Source organism: Eriocheir sinensis, chromosome 1, assembly GCF_024679095.1.
Source record: "Eriocheir sinensis breed Jianghai 21 chromosome 1, ASM2467909v1, whole genome shotgun sequence".
Classification (NCBI taxonomy): domain Eukaryota; kingdom Metazoa; phylum Arthropoda; class Malacostraca; order Decapoda; family Varunidae; genus Eriocheir; species Eriocheir sinensis.
Window position 1 is genome coordinate 18,896,293 of NC_066509.1, and position 15,828 is coordinate 18,912,120.

Consider the following 15,828-nt stretch of genomic DNA (forward strand, 5'->3'; position numbering starts at 1 on the left):
TAAATATTGAGAGGATACTTTGTCCTTATATAAATGTTTTGTAGAAGATATAATCTTGTTTATTAGCCAATCAAACTTAAGTTATATTAATATTATGACGAGTATCATGAGTGTCCGTACCATCCCACCTCCCAGGCCGAACCATCACCACGGGTGGGGATGGTTCGGACGATTTAGAAACTTGTCTTTCACCACCTACATCTGAAAACTGGAAATAGCTACAAGTGTCATATTAGCAGCCTAAAGAGCCAAAGGATGGAGGAACATTTTGAGATCAACAAAATTACACTATTACTTAAACTTCTTTTTCTAAAAATATTTTTCTAAAAAGTGTCCGAATCATACCGGCTCTCCCCTAGGGTTGTGTGTGTGGAGCTCCCTCACCCATGAGACATATACCCCATACGAGGGCAGACAAGGTCCTTGTAAATGGACAGCATCTGTGCGGGGGAGAAGAACTGGCAGAGACGATTCAGAACACCTAACCTCGAGAAAGCTGACGATATGCATGATATGACCTGCCAAGTCCACATTCTACTCAGTTATCATTAGTAACTTATAGAAACCATTTTTTTCACCTAATCCATGATGTTTGCTTCCATTCTTATTCTCTAATTTTCTTTGTGCACTTATTAACCTTTTCACTTGATACTCGTGAGGAGTGTAGCTGCCAATCACATGAAATGTTTCTCTTTACCATGTCATTAAATCCGGTGGCCTGATCCTCGGGAACTCACCAGGAAAAGGTTCGTCTGCTAAGAGCATGTCCCCAGGCGCCTGCCACCAGCGGAAGCGAGTGTGCCTGGTGCGGGCTGCGGGTGGGAGCGGGACGAAGAACGGCTCCTTTCTGTGGGGACAAAATAAATATATGCGTATTTTTAATGGGTGTGGTAAAGATCATTCACTATTACATTAAATACTCTAATCAGGAAAATACAAACAAATTGCTACAGTAGTGCACCAAATAGCTGCAGTGGTGCATCAAAGTTCTCGGCAATCCCTGAATATCCCAAGATTGGGTTGTCGGAAAAATATATCAGTGTTTTTGCAAAGACCGCAAGACAAACATTGCTCTGCCCCCATCCCCTCTGTGACACCGACCCAGCTAATATGGTTTGTCTGCAGGTGCTAATCATCTCACCTGCGCATCTTTCAAACATTTTCCGAGTTTTGTTGCTTGCCTTCTCTCGTGAAGACATCACTTACTTACTGTTCAGCGATGTTAGGCTACTATCTGTGGGTACGTAACATGAGGCAGGCCAGTAAGGTTAGTTTGAAAATAGATTAGCTCGTGTTCAAATAAATTTAACCCCATACTAATCTAGTAATCTAGCATCCATCTAGTATTTTCAGATCAACCAAATCTGATGATTAAGGGATGAGTGGAATCAAAAGTCTGGATTCATAACACTTTGCAGTCTCCAATCACCAGTTCTCATTTCCGATTATTCTGAAGTCAAATATCTATACTCGTAGGCTTTGTTCATTATATTTTCAAGTAGTAAAGCCGTATTTGTAGGCACAGGATTAAAGCGCCTGCAAAATATACTTGAAATTTTGAAACTGAATTACACCCACATTAATTTTCTCAATAAACTAACATGCATATGTATAAAAAACATATCCTTTATAAGTTTCCAGAATCTTCCTTGATACTCCTGAAGTAATGAATTTGCACACAGTCCCGAAACTCACTCGCGATTTTGAAGGAGACAGCTCAAGGGCAAAAAAAAAGTAAGCAAAAAAAAAAAAAACTGCTACTCTGCTCTAAAAAAAGAATCAAAGGGTGGGGCGAAAGATAGGTCAGTTTCGGGAGGAGAGGTGTCCTGATACCCTCCTCTTGAAAGAGTTCAAGTCGTAAGCAGGATTGAAATGCTACGTTGCCGATGGTTCTACAGACACTTCAAGGGTTTAGCAATCTCCACCCAACAACTGTCCTTGTCCTTCTTGTTCACGTCCATGTAACTTTCTGTAGACATATCCCAAGTCTGATCATGAGCATGAAGGCGGGGTGTGAGACGTCATATAATTTGGATGGAAGAACTCAATATTTTCACTTTTGCCCTGATATGGGGGTCTACCGCCAGCATCATCAATGGTCTCATGACCATGTAATCTGCCAAACATAATTACCAATCAAATGACGCTAAAATGGTTATTCTGCGCCATTTAGTTTAGAAATGGCGATATTTTTTTTACATGCAGAGCAGACTCTTTATTTGATAGTACATACATGTCCAAATGGCTATAAGAAAAGACAAGCAAAAAGTATAGCAAATACCAAGTCAGGTCTAGCCTTCCCTTCTTAACTTCTGATCCCTTGGATCTCTGATCATTAAGGATTGGTAAACATACCCTATATGGTGACAACAATGCACGGAGAATTTTTATAAGAAGTTTCATGAAGAAACTTGAACATCTTAAATGACACCGTGAATGAACCTTTCCTCTACGGTTTTTATTTATTTCCCTGTAACTTGTACTCTTTCAAAAGAGACAATTCATGTTGGACATCATCATCTGAAATCTTCTCAGAAGCGTGTTTTTATATACAAATTAAGTCCTTAACTTCAGCTCAATTTATCTGACTAGTCATTCTTTTTTTGTCTGATATAAGCACTAGGAATGGTGCGTACAAAATATTTCAGCTTATCTAAATGGCGACCAATTTTCTGGCAAATTCAGACCTTATTACCCATTTTTGCTGCTGTATACCTGTTTGACTGGTTTGTTGCCATTTTTTTTCTTTTTTCCTCTTAATCTAGACATTATTTTTATGCGCTGATTATAGTACCGGTCTTGAGGGGACTGGCCATTAGCTGCGAAGACGAATTTTATTTAAAGTGGCTGCCGTGGCAATATATGAGTTGCTTGGCTCATGCCATCTCACAGTATTCCTCTTAACTGAAGCCGCTAAACCCAGGCTTGGTCGAAGATCTGCAGAGCATGGGGGATAATCTTCGGCCACTCGGTGACAATTGTGGTGGGACTTGAACCCGGACACTCGGGGTCACCACGTCCGCGGGCTAACCATTCGCCCACCGCCTTCCTATTTTCGGTCACCTATGTGCAAGATACTTACACTTTTCTAAACATGCTAACTACATGCCTATACCCTCCCGCGGCCTCCATGTACATGAATCTCTTCAAGATCATGTTGTCAACTCCCTCGTACAAGAATTACCAGTTTTTTTATCACTATTGCTGGTAAACACTGGAAAAGGAATTCCTACATTGTATTTCCTTAATCCTATGATTTGAATAGTTTTGGGGGGAGTATGAAGACGAGGGCCTCTGTAACCAGAATTGTCGTTTATCGTCCTCCTTAGTGTACCTTTTATTGGGGCAGTGTGTTTGTGGGCACATATTTCTTTTAATGGTTTACATTTGGTCCGCTTCCTATTATTTAACAAATATGCAGTGAGGCCTGTTTCTTTGTATATTTTCCTTGTCTCCAGCATAGTAGAGAGTAACTCAAAATAAGATGCCTCACCTGCGAGTAGTGTGCTGAGGCTCCAAGCGCTGCAGTGCTGCCCACGTCTGCCCATTGTTACTGGAGTATTCCAGCGCCACATTGTCCCGCGGCGCCTGGCCCGGCTGGCAGCGACCCCGTGCTTCAGATGACCCAATTAGTAAGCTAAAAACCAGGTACCTGTGGGGACATCATACCTATGAAGTCTGATAATTGGAAATTAGGAGTAGAATTATACAAAGAAAGATCATGATATATATATATATATATATATATATATATATATATATATATATATATATATATATATATATATATATATATATATATATATATATATATATATATATATATATATATATATATATATATATATATATATATATATATATATATATATATATATATATATATATATATATATATATATATATATATATATATATATATATATATATATATATATATATATATATATATATATATATATATATATATATATATATATATATATATATATATATATATATATATATATATATATATATATATATATATATATATATATATATATATATATATATATATATATATATATATATATATATATATATATATATATATATATATATATATATATATATATATATATATATATATATATATATATATCTATATATATATATATATATATATATATATATATATATATATATATATATATATATATATATATATATATACAAGAACATAAGAACATAGGAGTCTGCAAGAGGCCGGTAGGCCTGTACGAGGCAGTTCCTTGGAACCTAAGCTCCCATGAATCTAACCCCACCTAATATCGCTGTCCATGAATTTATCTAATCCATTTTTGAATGAGAGAATTGTATTGGTGCTCACCACATGACTGCTAAGCCTATTCCACTCATCCACCACTCTGTTAGTAAACCAATTTTTGCCAATGTCCCTGTTGAATCTGAATTTATCCAGTTTAAACCTATTACTTCGTGTCCTACCCGGTTCTCTCACCAACAAAACCTTATGAATGTCTCCCTTATTAAAGCCCTTCATCCATTTATAAACCTCGATCATGTCTCCACGCACCCTTCGCCTTTCTAGAGAATGCAAGTTTAACTGTTTGAGTCTTTCCTCGTATGGCAAGTTTCTCAACCCCTGAATCATCTTAGTCATCCTCCTCTGCACCGATTCTAACATTTTGATATCCATTCTATAGTAAGGTGACCAGAACTGAACCGCATAGTCAAGATGAGGTCTAACTAATGCTAAATATAGTTTGAGGAAGACTTCGGCGCTTCTGTTGCTTACGCTCCTTGAAATAAATCCCAGTACCCTATTAGCTCGATTTCTAGCTTGAATGCTTTGTGCCCTTGGACGAGGATCAGAGCTCACTAAGACCCCTAAATCCCTCTCGCACCCAGACCTACTTATGAGAGTGTCATTTAAGCAATAGTTATGTGAGGGGTTGTTCCTACCTACACTCAGAATACTGCACTTCCCTACATTGAACTCCATCAGCCATTTATCCGCCCAGTCATACAATGGACCATCAAGGGAGGTAAGGAAGTGAGGCAGAATGGAGGGAAGAGAAGGGAAGGGAAGGAGGGAGGGAGGGACCATCAAGGGAGGGAAGGAAGTGAGGCAGAATGGAGGGAAGAGAAGGGAAGGAAGGAGGGAGGGAAGGAAGTGAGGCAGAATGGAGGGAAGAGAAGGGAAGGGAAGGAGGGAGGGAGGGACCATCAAGGGAGGGAAGGAAGTGAGGCAGAATGGAGGGAAGAGAAGGGAAGGGAAGGAGGCATCAAGGGAGGGAAGGAAGTGAGGCAGAATGGAGGGAAGAGAAGGGAAGGGAAGGAGGGAGGGAGGGACCATCAAGGGAGGGAAGGAAGTGAGGCAGAATGGAGGGAAGAGAAGGGAAGGGAAGGAGGGAGGGAGGGACCATCAAGGGAGGGAAGGAAGTGAGGCAGAATGGAGGGAAGAGAAGGGAAGGGAAGGAGGGAGGGAGGGACCATCAAGGGAGGGAAGGAAGTGAGGCAGAATGGAGGGAAGAGAAGGGAAGGAAGGAGGGAGGGAGGGACCATCAAGGGAGGGAAGGAAGTGAGGCAGAATGGAGGGAAGAGAAGGGAAGGAAGGAGGGAGGGACCATCAAGGGAGGGAAGGAAGTGAGGCAGAATGGAGGGAAGAGAAGGGAAGGGAAGGAGGGAGGGAGGGACCATCAAGGGAGGGAAGGAAGTGAGGCAGAATGGAGGGAAGAGAAGGGAAGGGAAGGAGGGAGGGAGGGAAGGAAGGAAATAAACCAATACATGAGATACATATAATAATCTATTCACCCATAATAGAGATAGACAGATAGATAGACAGATACGGCAAAAAATGTTAAAAAAAGAACAACCAAAATATTAAAAAGAAAAAAAGAAAAAGATCTGTACAGGTAACTCGATTTACGCGAGTTTGGTTTAATTGTTTTTGAAATACCGCGAGGTCCAAAATTCAAATAAATGTTTACTTTACACGTTTTTTTCACTTCTACGCGATATTTTCTGGAGTGACCACCAGATGTCTCACACAACTGGACTCACACGGCCACACAGCTGAGCTCAGTTCTTCACAATACTCGCGTAAATCCAGAGTTACCTTACATAGAAAGATAAGTAGATAGATTGACAGACAAAGACAGAAATTTATATGGAAAGAGAGTTGAAATATCCTGACAGACCATAGCTATGCACAGACTAACGGAATGAGCCAGCGGTCGGAATGGTCAGACCCTCACATCACCTACTCCCAGACGCCGAAAAGGAGGTCAACCGGGTTCTAATGAATGTTTTTTTAGGTTCACAGTACAGAAGAAGGGTCACACTACCAGAAGGGTCATCAAACTACCCCTGGAAATGCCCAAAACTCTTACGAAAGCCTTGGCAAATATGTGTTTCTAGGTTCACAGTACAGAAGAAGGGTCACACTACCAGAAGGGTCATCAAACTACCCCTGGAAATGCCCAAAACTCTTACGAAAGCCTTGGCAAATATGTGTTTCTAGGTTCACAGTACAGAAGAAGGGTCACACTACCAGAAGGGTCATCAAACTACCCTGAAATGCCCAAAACTCTTACGAAAGCCTTGGCAAATATGTGTTTCTAGGTTCACAGTACAGAAGAAGGGTCACACTACCAGAAGGGTCATCAAAATACCCCAGGAAATGCCCAAAACTCTTACGAAAGCCTTGGCAAATATGTTTTTCTAGGTTCACAGTACAGAAGAAGGGTCACACTACCAGAAGGGTCATCAAACTACCCCTGGAAATGCCCAAAACTCTTACGAAAGCCTTGGCAAATATGTGTTTCTAGGTTCACAGTACAGAAGAAGGGTCACACTACCAGAAGGGTCATCAAACTACCCCTGGAAATGCCCAAAACTCTTACGAAAGCCTTGGCAAATATGTGTTTCTAGGTTCACAGTACAGAAGAAGGGTCACACTACCAGAAGGGTCATCAAACTACCCCTGGAAATGCCCAAAACTCTAACGAAAGCCTTGGCAAATGCGTGTTTCTAGGTTCACAGTACAGAAGAAGGGTCACACTACCAGAAGGGTCATCAAACTACCCCTGGAAATGCCCAAAACTCTTACGAAAGCCTTGTCAAATGCGTGTTTCTAGGTTCACAGTACAGAAGAAGGGTCACACTACCAGAAGGGTCATCAAACTACCCCTGGAAATGCCCAAAACTCCTACAAAAGCCTTGTCAAGTATGTGAGCTTTGGCGAGGAAAGGTTTAAGGATGTGCCCCTAAGCAGCGGGGTGGATGAGTAGCCCCTTCAGCGTAAGCCTGGCGATGATGGGTGACGGACGCACAGTAAAAGCTGACCCCCACAACACAACACGGGGAAAAACGGACAAGAAATAATAACAAGTGTCGCTTTAAGAGTCAGAGGGACGGGAGGAGGAGGGAGAGGAAGAGGAGGAGAAGATTAGGTTAGGTAAGGTTAGATTAGGCTAGGTAAGGTTAGGTTAGGTAAGGTTAGATTAGGCTAGGTAAGGTTAGGTAAGGTTAGATTAGGCTAGGTAAGGTTAGATTAGGTTAGGTAAGGTTAGATTAGGCTAGGTAAGGTTAGCTTAGGTTAGGTAAGGTTAGGTAAGGTTAGGTAAGGTTATATTAGGCTAGGTAAGGTTAGATTAGGTTAGGTAAGGTTAGCTTAGGTTAGGTAAGGTTACGTCAGGGTAGGTAATGTTAGATTAGGTTAGGTAAGGTTAGCTTAGGTTAGGTAAGGTTAGCTTAGGTTAGGTAAGGTTAGATTAGGTTAGGTAAGGTTAGCTTAGGTTAGGTAAGGTTACGTCAGGTTATGTTAGGAGCAGGATGGAGTAAAACATAAGCATTCAGGGAAAGAAATAATAAAGAAAGAAAATATATTAATAGTCACTTCATTTGGGTGTGTGTGAGAGAGAGAGAGAGAGAGAGAGAGAGAGAGAGAGAGAGAGAGAGAGAGAGAGAGAGAGAGAGAGAAACGTAGACTTCAAAAAATTAAAGAAAGAGAAAGAGAGGCGTCTCCCGCCGTCGCCTCATCAGTCCGACTTGTCTCCTCTGGCCACTCCCGAGATCAACCACCAACCACTTTTTCTCTTGGCTTTGAGGCGGCTAAATGCTGTGTGGAGGGTGTGGGAGGGACCGCCGCCCCGGCCAACGCTGACGCAGCCCCAGTTGACGGAGGTGACAGGAGGGATGTGCTCCTCGTCTGGGCTGCTGGCCGAGCAATGACCAGTCAAAATATTTCGTCAGCAGACTGAGTTCAGCATAAAACGTTACACAAACTATATTCATGTACACGTAGTGGAGTAGTAAATGTCAACGGTGTCAAGACTTATCATTAGTGGCGTTAACAATAATATTATGGAGAAAAATTTGTATATATTTGGGTTCTGTCGCCCACAGCCAAGAAGGATGCAAGCACTGCCACTCTTTACAGACTTCTTCCTGAGCCAGTCAGCCAGAGCTACAGACGTCCAGACTCCTTCACAAACAAGGTGTTCGCCAATGCCTTGGGTCTCCCTTCCCAGGACGGAATACAGTTACGGTTTTTCCTTGTCCTACAACGCTGAGCAAGGCTGCCACGGACACACTTCCTGACATCATAACCAAACAAACTCATCCATGTTTAAGAATACTAAATCGTGTACGCAAACGATTAACAAATTTTGTTGTAATATATTTTTGTGATAAAAAATTATAAGATACGGAACATTGAATCGAGGCTCAATCCTGAAAATATACACAGATAAGAACGCACACACACACACACACACACACACACACACACACTGTCACAGTAAATCTGGCAAGATATGAAATATACATTCTCGCCCTTCCCCGCCGCCTGATAATATTCATTACAGGTGTTTGTGACAGACACTGAGCGTCCTGTACAATGTTATCAAGGACCCACACACAGAGAGGACCTTCCCTGCCGCCTGATAATATTCATTACAGGTGTTTGTGACAGACACTGAGCGTCTTGTACAATGTTATCAAGGACCCACACACAGAGAGGACCTTCCCTGCCACCTGATAATATTCATTACAGGTGTTTGTGACAGACACTGAGCGTCTTGTACAATGTTATCAAGGACCCACACACAGAGAGGACCTTCCCTGCCGCCTGATAATATTCATTACAGGTGTTTGTGACAGACACTGAGCGTCCCGTACAATGTTATCAAGGACCCACACACAGAGAGGACCTTCCCCGCCGCCCTAAAGAAGCGCGTCTCTGACATTCCTTTAAACCCGTTAAGTGAACTCCTAAATACGAGGGAAAGAGGAAACAGTCCGCCGACCTCTCGTCAGGACAACTTGTCATGCAAAGCGAGCCAGGCAAACCATTCTATGTTCACTGACGAACTGATTGACGGGGCGGCCGCGTGAGGTCACTGCCAAGGCCAAGGGAGGTTTTCTTGCCTAACAGACATTTGGTGCTGACTGACTGGGAATATTGTGGAGTTCTGCGGGAAATATTAAAAGTCGTGGGCTATATACAAGTTTTATGGAAGAGGCACCATTTTGTTTTTTTTTCAGAGTCTACCAAGAATGAAGAGAAGAAACATACAGAGATGAGTGGCGAGTCTTTTTTCATGTTAGAATATTTTGGGCGATACTTGGCGGTGCATTCCACGGGTCAACTTTGTCAACGGACGGACCGCCACCTGGACTCAGCGGGGACGAGAACACATCACCCCTCCACCGCCTCCTCCTCCTCCTCCACCTCCTCCTCATCCATAGAAAAAGACACACACACACACACACACACACACACATGAGAGAGACACACAGACAGACAGACACCCCAAACAGCCATCGGTCGGTCGCCAGGAGAGGGAAAGACCGGAAGGCAATGATTTTAACATGTATATCTTAATGCGAAATGTGTGTATGTGTGTGTGTGTGTGTGTGTGTTGATCGTAGAGAAATGTTTTTTTTTTTTTATTCTTGGGAGAGAGAGAGAGAGAGAGAGAGAGAGAGAGAGAGAGAGAGAGAGAGAGAGAGAGAGAGAGAGAGAGAGAGAGAGAAAAAACACACACACACACACACACACGACACTAATAATAATAATAATAATAATAATAATAATAATAATAATAATAAAAGATTTTCCAGCCTATCTCTGTCCTAATTAAGCTAAGTTTACTAAAGTTAAAGGGATAAATCAACCTCTCTCTCTCTCCCTCTCTCTCTCTCTCTCTCTAATATTTACTAAAGAAGAAATGGAAGGACTCGGTGGCAGGTGATTCCATGTAATCACGCGTAAGTTGAAGGACGGATCACCTAGCCTGGACCATAGAGTCTGTGTGGTCTGCATATCTACGTCAATCTATGTAAATCTATGTAAATCTCTCTGTGTCTGCCTTGGGCGTGACTTGAAGAGCCAATGCTGTGGTGTGGTGTGGCAGCAGGCTACGTGGTGAGGCCGCTGGAAGGGTCAGGGGAAGAGCTGTTGTATATTAGGGCGAAGCAGGACTCAAGTTCCGGACGTGATATTATTAGGTTACAGGTAACTTGGGAGGTGAAATAGTCCCGGTGTGTGTGTGTGTGTGTGTGTGTGTGTGTGTGTGTGTGTGTGTCGTTTATCCCCCACGAGTCCTAGTGTTGATTACTCATATTTTTGTTAACACACACACACACACACACACACACACAGCAAAGGGTTATGAAGGCAAGGGGTCACATTCTTAAACATTTCGGCGCCCAAGTGCATGTTTGACAAGGCTTTTGAAGGAGTTTTGGGCATTTCCGGAAGTAGTTTTATTACCCTTCTCGTGGTTTGACCTTTCTTCTGCACCATGAACCTAAAAAGAACATACATTAGAACCCAAATGACCTCCTTTTTGGTCTCGGGAAATAGTTACCATGAGGCGTGGCAGCGTCTGACAGCAAGGCCTCACGGTGGGCTGGGCGGCGCTGGTGAGAAAAGCCTGAAGCACACACTTGGGTACGTCCGTTCTCTTCCGCCATATGCCAAGACCTTACTACAGCCGTCCCTCAAATAGTACAGTTTCCAATAGCACGGTTTTGGTTTTATACGGACTGTCATGGAAGAGTTTTTTAGGATTTTTAAATTTCCCATATTGTCAGACACTTGCGCCTCCCACATCAGCTGTTTCCAGAGGTCAAAAAGGAGATCAGTCGGGTTCCAATGAGAGTATTTTTTAGGTTCATGGTACAGGAGAAAGGCCAACCTGCCACCCGGGTCATAAAACTACCCGTGGAGATGTCCGAAACGCCTACGAGAGTCTTGTCCAACTCTACGGTACCTTACAGAATACTATGAGCCGTTCGGAATCTATAGTCATCACTCTCTCTCTCTCTCTCTCTCTCTCTCTCTCTCTCTCTCTCTCTCTCTCTCTCGTGAATGTTTTATCATATTGGATTCGCAGATCATTAGTGAGTACCTTTTGATGTGCGCCGGGCGGGTCGAGCCAGGAGGAGGAGGAGGAGGAGGAGGAGGAGGAGGAGGAAACAAGAGGAGAGAGAGGAAAAGCAAAAGGAGAGAGATTAAAGGAAGGGATTAAGGAAAGATTGAAATAGTAGTAGTAGTAGTAGTAGTAGTAGTAGTAGTAGTAGTAGTAGTAGTAGTAGTAAGGGGGAGTTTAAACTACACTGTGGCCCACACACACACACACACACACACACACACACACACACACACACACATTCAATAAGGCTTTGGTGGGGGTAGTGTCAGTATGTCCATGGCTATTTCTATGAGCCTAATGATAGTCTGACAAAGCCTCTTCTGCACCATATGAAACAAGAGACGGTTGTATGATTGGTTTGTGAGCTCTGCCCCGCACCTCAGGGGATGTGCGTACATCTCTGGGTGGTCAGTAGAGAGAAGAGGTAGACCAGACTGACCCAGCGAAGCCTAGGTCCTGTCATTACTTAACCCGGTGGTAGCAGCGGGGACCATGTTTCTTAATGGTCCCTCCAAGCGAGAAAAATGAGAAAAAATCACCCCTCACGCAAACCATTTCATAATATATATCAAAGCATTTGTGATCAGATTATGTATCATCTATTTTGGGGGGTTTATATCATGGCACAAATTTGTCCCGTTGCTGCTACACGGTAAAGCCACAAATTTGTCCCGTTGCTGCTACACGGTAAAGCCACAAATTTGTCCCGTCGCTGCTACATGGTAAAGCCACAAATTTGTCCAGTTGCTGCTACACGGTAAAGCCACAACTTTGTCCCGTTGCTGCTACACGGTAAAGCCACAAATTTGTCCTGTTGCTGCTACACGGTAAAGCCACAAATTTGTCCCGTTGCTGCTACACGGTAAAGCCACAAATTTGTCCCGTCGCTGCTACACGGTAAAGCCACAAATTTGTCCCGTTGCTGCTACACGGTAAGGCCACAAATTTGTCCCGTTGCTGCTACACGGTAAAGCCACAAATTTGTCCCGTTGCTGCTACACGGTAAAGCCACAAATTTGTCCCGTTGCTGCTACACGGTAAAGCCACAAATTTGTCCCGTTGCTGCTACACGGTAAGGCCACAAAATTATCGGGTTAATAAGGAATCTTACCTTCATTCCCTGGAGGACTTGTGAAGGCCTGTGAAGACTTGAAAACCTCCCTTCAGCAACACCTTCACAGCTGACATGACGATGCTGCAGCAGGGAAAGAAGGGACAGTTATCAGCACGAGGAAGCTCACTACATTTGAAATACTAATTGTGGGAAAAGTGTGAGAAATTAACACTAAATGGTGGCCTACTTAAGATACCAAGGATGGACGGAGTGATAGAAACATGACAATGGCCTAACTCTAAACCTCTACTGAAGCAGGATGGCTAGCTAACAGGACCCTGAAGGAACAGTCCAGTAGTGATGGTCACATGTTTCTTCATTCAAGTTCCTGAGGTGTCCAAATCTATGCTCCAGCAAAATATATATTTCAGATATTTTCTCCTAATGTTCAAGTGCCCTAAAAGTTATTTAGGATTTCATCAACGTTAATTTTTGCAATGTGATCCATGCAGTCTGCACATGTACTTTGGGCAGGTCAGACCCACGCCTTGCTGCATCACAGGCCTGCAAAAAAGTTACAGTAATGCTGGAAATGCCTTCAAATATGAACTGTTGTCAACTTCTCTAGAGTTCATATATATATATATATATATATATATATATATATATATATATATATATATATATATATATATATATATATATATATATATATATATATTGTTGTACGGAGCGGAGACATGGGCGTTGAAAAAGGTGCAAGAAAGGAAGGTGGATGTCACAGAGATGAGGATGTTGAGGTGGATGGTGACGAGGGCAGACAGGATACGAAATGACAAGATTCGAGGTACAGTGAAGGTGGTGGAAGCGTCGGCAAAAGCGCAGGAGAGGAGACTGCAGCGGTTTGGACGTGTGAAGAGAAGAGACGAAAACTACGTGGGAAGGAGAGTGATGGATATGGAGGTGCAGGGCGAGGGAGACCCAAGACTGAGGGAGGATCTCAGGGAGAGGCAGCTGGTGGAGGAGCAACAGTGAGATCCAAGTAGTATTTTGTAAACTTGAATAAATGAGATGCCATCCACATGAGTGAGCATTGCATCAATACTTCCATGCAGCCAATTTGTCCAAGGCAACAATCAAATACCTACAACAAACAAATGCAAGGCAAGTCAAACACACGACTTGGTTACAAAACAAAAAATAAGATGTGTGGAAGGTCAAGAAGATCAGTAAAGCTTAGGTCCAGAGATTCTCATATTGAAATAAATAATAAATAATGAAAGGTGAGGCACACACCAGACCCTGCCATCTTTACTACAACATTACTTATTGGCACACACCAGACCCTGCCATCTTTACTACAACATTACTTATTGGCACACACCAGACCCTGCCATCTTTACTACAACATTACTTATTGGCACACCAGACCCTGCCATCTTTACTACAACATTACTTATTGGCACACACCAGACCCTGCCATCTTTACTACAACATTACTTATTGGCACACACCAGACCCTGCCATCTTTACTACAACATTACTTATTGGCACACACCAGACCCTGCCATCTTTACTACAACATTACTTATTGGCACACACCAGACCCTGCCATCTTTAGTGTCAAGTCACTGAAGCTTCTGGAGTGTTCTGGCAGCAGTGTTCGGTGTGTGGGGAGGAAACAAGACAAACAAAAAAGAATACAATGTCTATGTCAGTGTTTAGCCATAAGGAAAGCATTCTGCATGTTTGGGTAATGTTTTTTTCCTTCTAAATTCAGCCCATAGCTACAGACATCTAAACAACTACGCTGCACTCAACAAAAACTTGAGTGCCTTCATTAAAGCTCGGCACCAAAAGTTGAACATCATTTTGTATAACTTTTCTATTACTAACTAAACCCAATTAGTAGAAAAAAATATTAGGAATGAGCAAATAATTGATTTTTGCAAACTGTTCTTTATACTTCAATGAAATAATTATAACCAAAAAGCTGAATTAATCCTGAGAAAGTATTTTGTGAGTTATTCTATAACTAATTCTATATTTGAACTTAATGTAATGAAACCCATTTCTATAGATACCACATAATCTATCAAACATTAAGCATTTTACTAAGCACTTTTATAACAGAATCTTAGTAAAAATACATTTACAATAACTCTGCAAACCATCCCCCAGCTGCCACACCTCTGCCTCAACACACCTGGGCCATAGCTGGGCGTTATCGCGATACTTTATCGCTGATAACAAAATCGGGTTATCGGCCATCCGCTACTTATTTAAATGTATATCGATATCTTCATTACTTTTGTAAGCAAACTAGCGATAATCGCTACTTTTTCCGCTTCTCAGAAGAAAAAAAAACGTTGTCTCCTCCCTACTGCGCATGTGTGGTCCGGGCGCCCGGTGTTGTATGAAAAAAATTTCGGGGTATGAAATATCTTCGGTGAAGAGATTTCATATTTAGATCATTAACATTAAAACACTGGGTTATTTTTTATGTTACTCAAAAATCAATATATCAAAGAGAAAAATCATTTAACTTTGCCCAAAAAATGATTATTCACTGCCTCAAATTTGATATTCCATATTCGTTTGTGAGCATGCCATGGTATTGAAGGCACCCGGTGTTGTGTTATTTGGTGTCCCATCGTCAAAGTTGGCACTTTTGTTTACACTAGTCTCTCGTGAACTACATGTTCAGACCAGTAAGTGTAGTCTCACAAAGCTTTTAACACATTAAGAGTTGCTGAGGCTGAATCAGACATACATCTCGCTCTTTCTAGGACGACACTCTGTACATATAAATACAACTCGTACAGAGTGTCGTTCTAGAACCAGCGGGGATGGTGGTACTGTATGTCTGATTCAGCCTTCCAGCAACTCCTAATTACAGTTAAAAAGCTTTGTGAGACTGTACAGGTCTACGCTTGCTGGTCTGAGCATGCGCAGTTCACGAGAGACCAGTGTTTGCAAACAAAAGCAGCTTATGAATGTGGGGACGCCAAATAACACAACACCGGTTCAGGCGTTTCAGTATTACTGTCCTTAGCTACGTGTCAACGTGTGGTTTTCAGGTTTTGTAAGTTTTCTAAAATACAGATAATAAAAATTTGAATTCATCTATGTTTTTTATTTGAAATATCAATATAGCATCGTTTTCGCCTATCGGACTTATCGCTAGCTAGTATCGGAATTGTGGATTAATATCGGGTATCGGTTATCGCCTATATTTGTATTTCCAGTTAACGAATATCGGTTATTACCGATAAGGTTTTCCATTATCAGTTATCGGTTATCGGGAATAAGGTTTTCTATTATCGT

The 15,828-nt window shown here is 42.0% G+C and overlaps 1 long non-coding RNA gene across 1 annotated transcript; it reads right to left on the reverse strand.

Moving 5' to 3' along the window:
* Nucleotides 1-379: 379 nt before the first annotated feature.
* LOC126995750 (uncharacterized) lies at nucleotides 380-13,004 on the reverse strand. Its single transcript, XR_007750679.1, has 3 exons — nucleotides 12,559-13,004; nucleotides 3,494-3,652; nucleotides 380-847 (listed from the first exon to the last, which is right to left on the reverse strand). It is a non-coding gene; the product is annotated as an uncharacterized LOC126995750 (long non-coding RNA).
* Nucleotides 13,005-15,828: the final 2,824 nt, after the last annotated feature.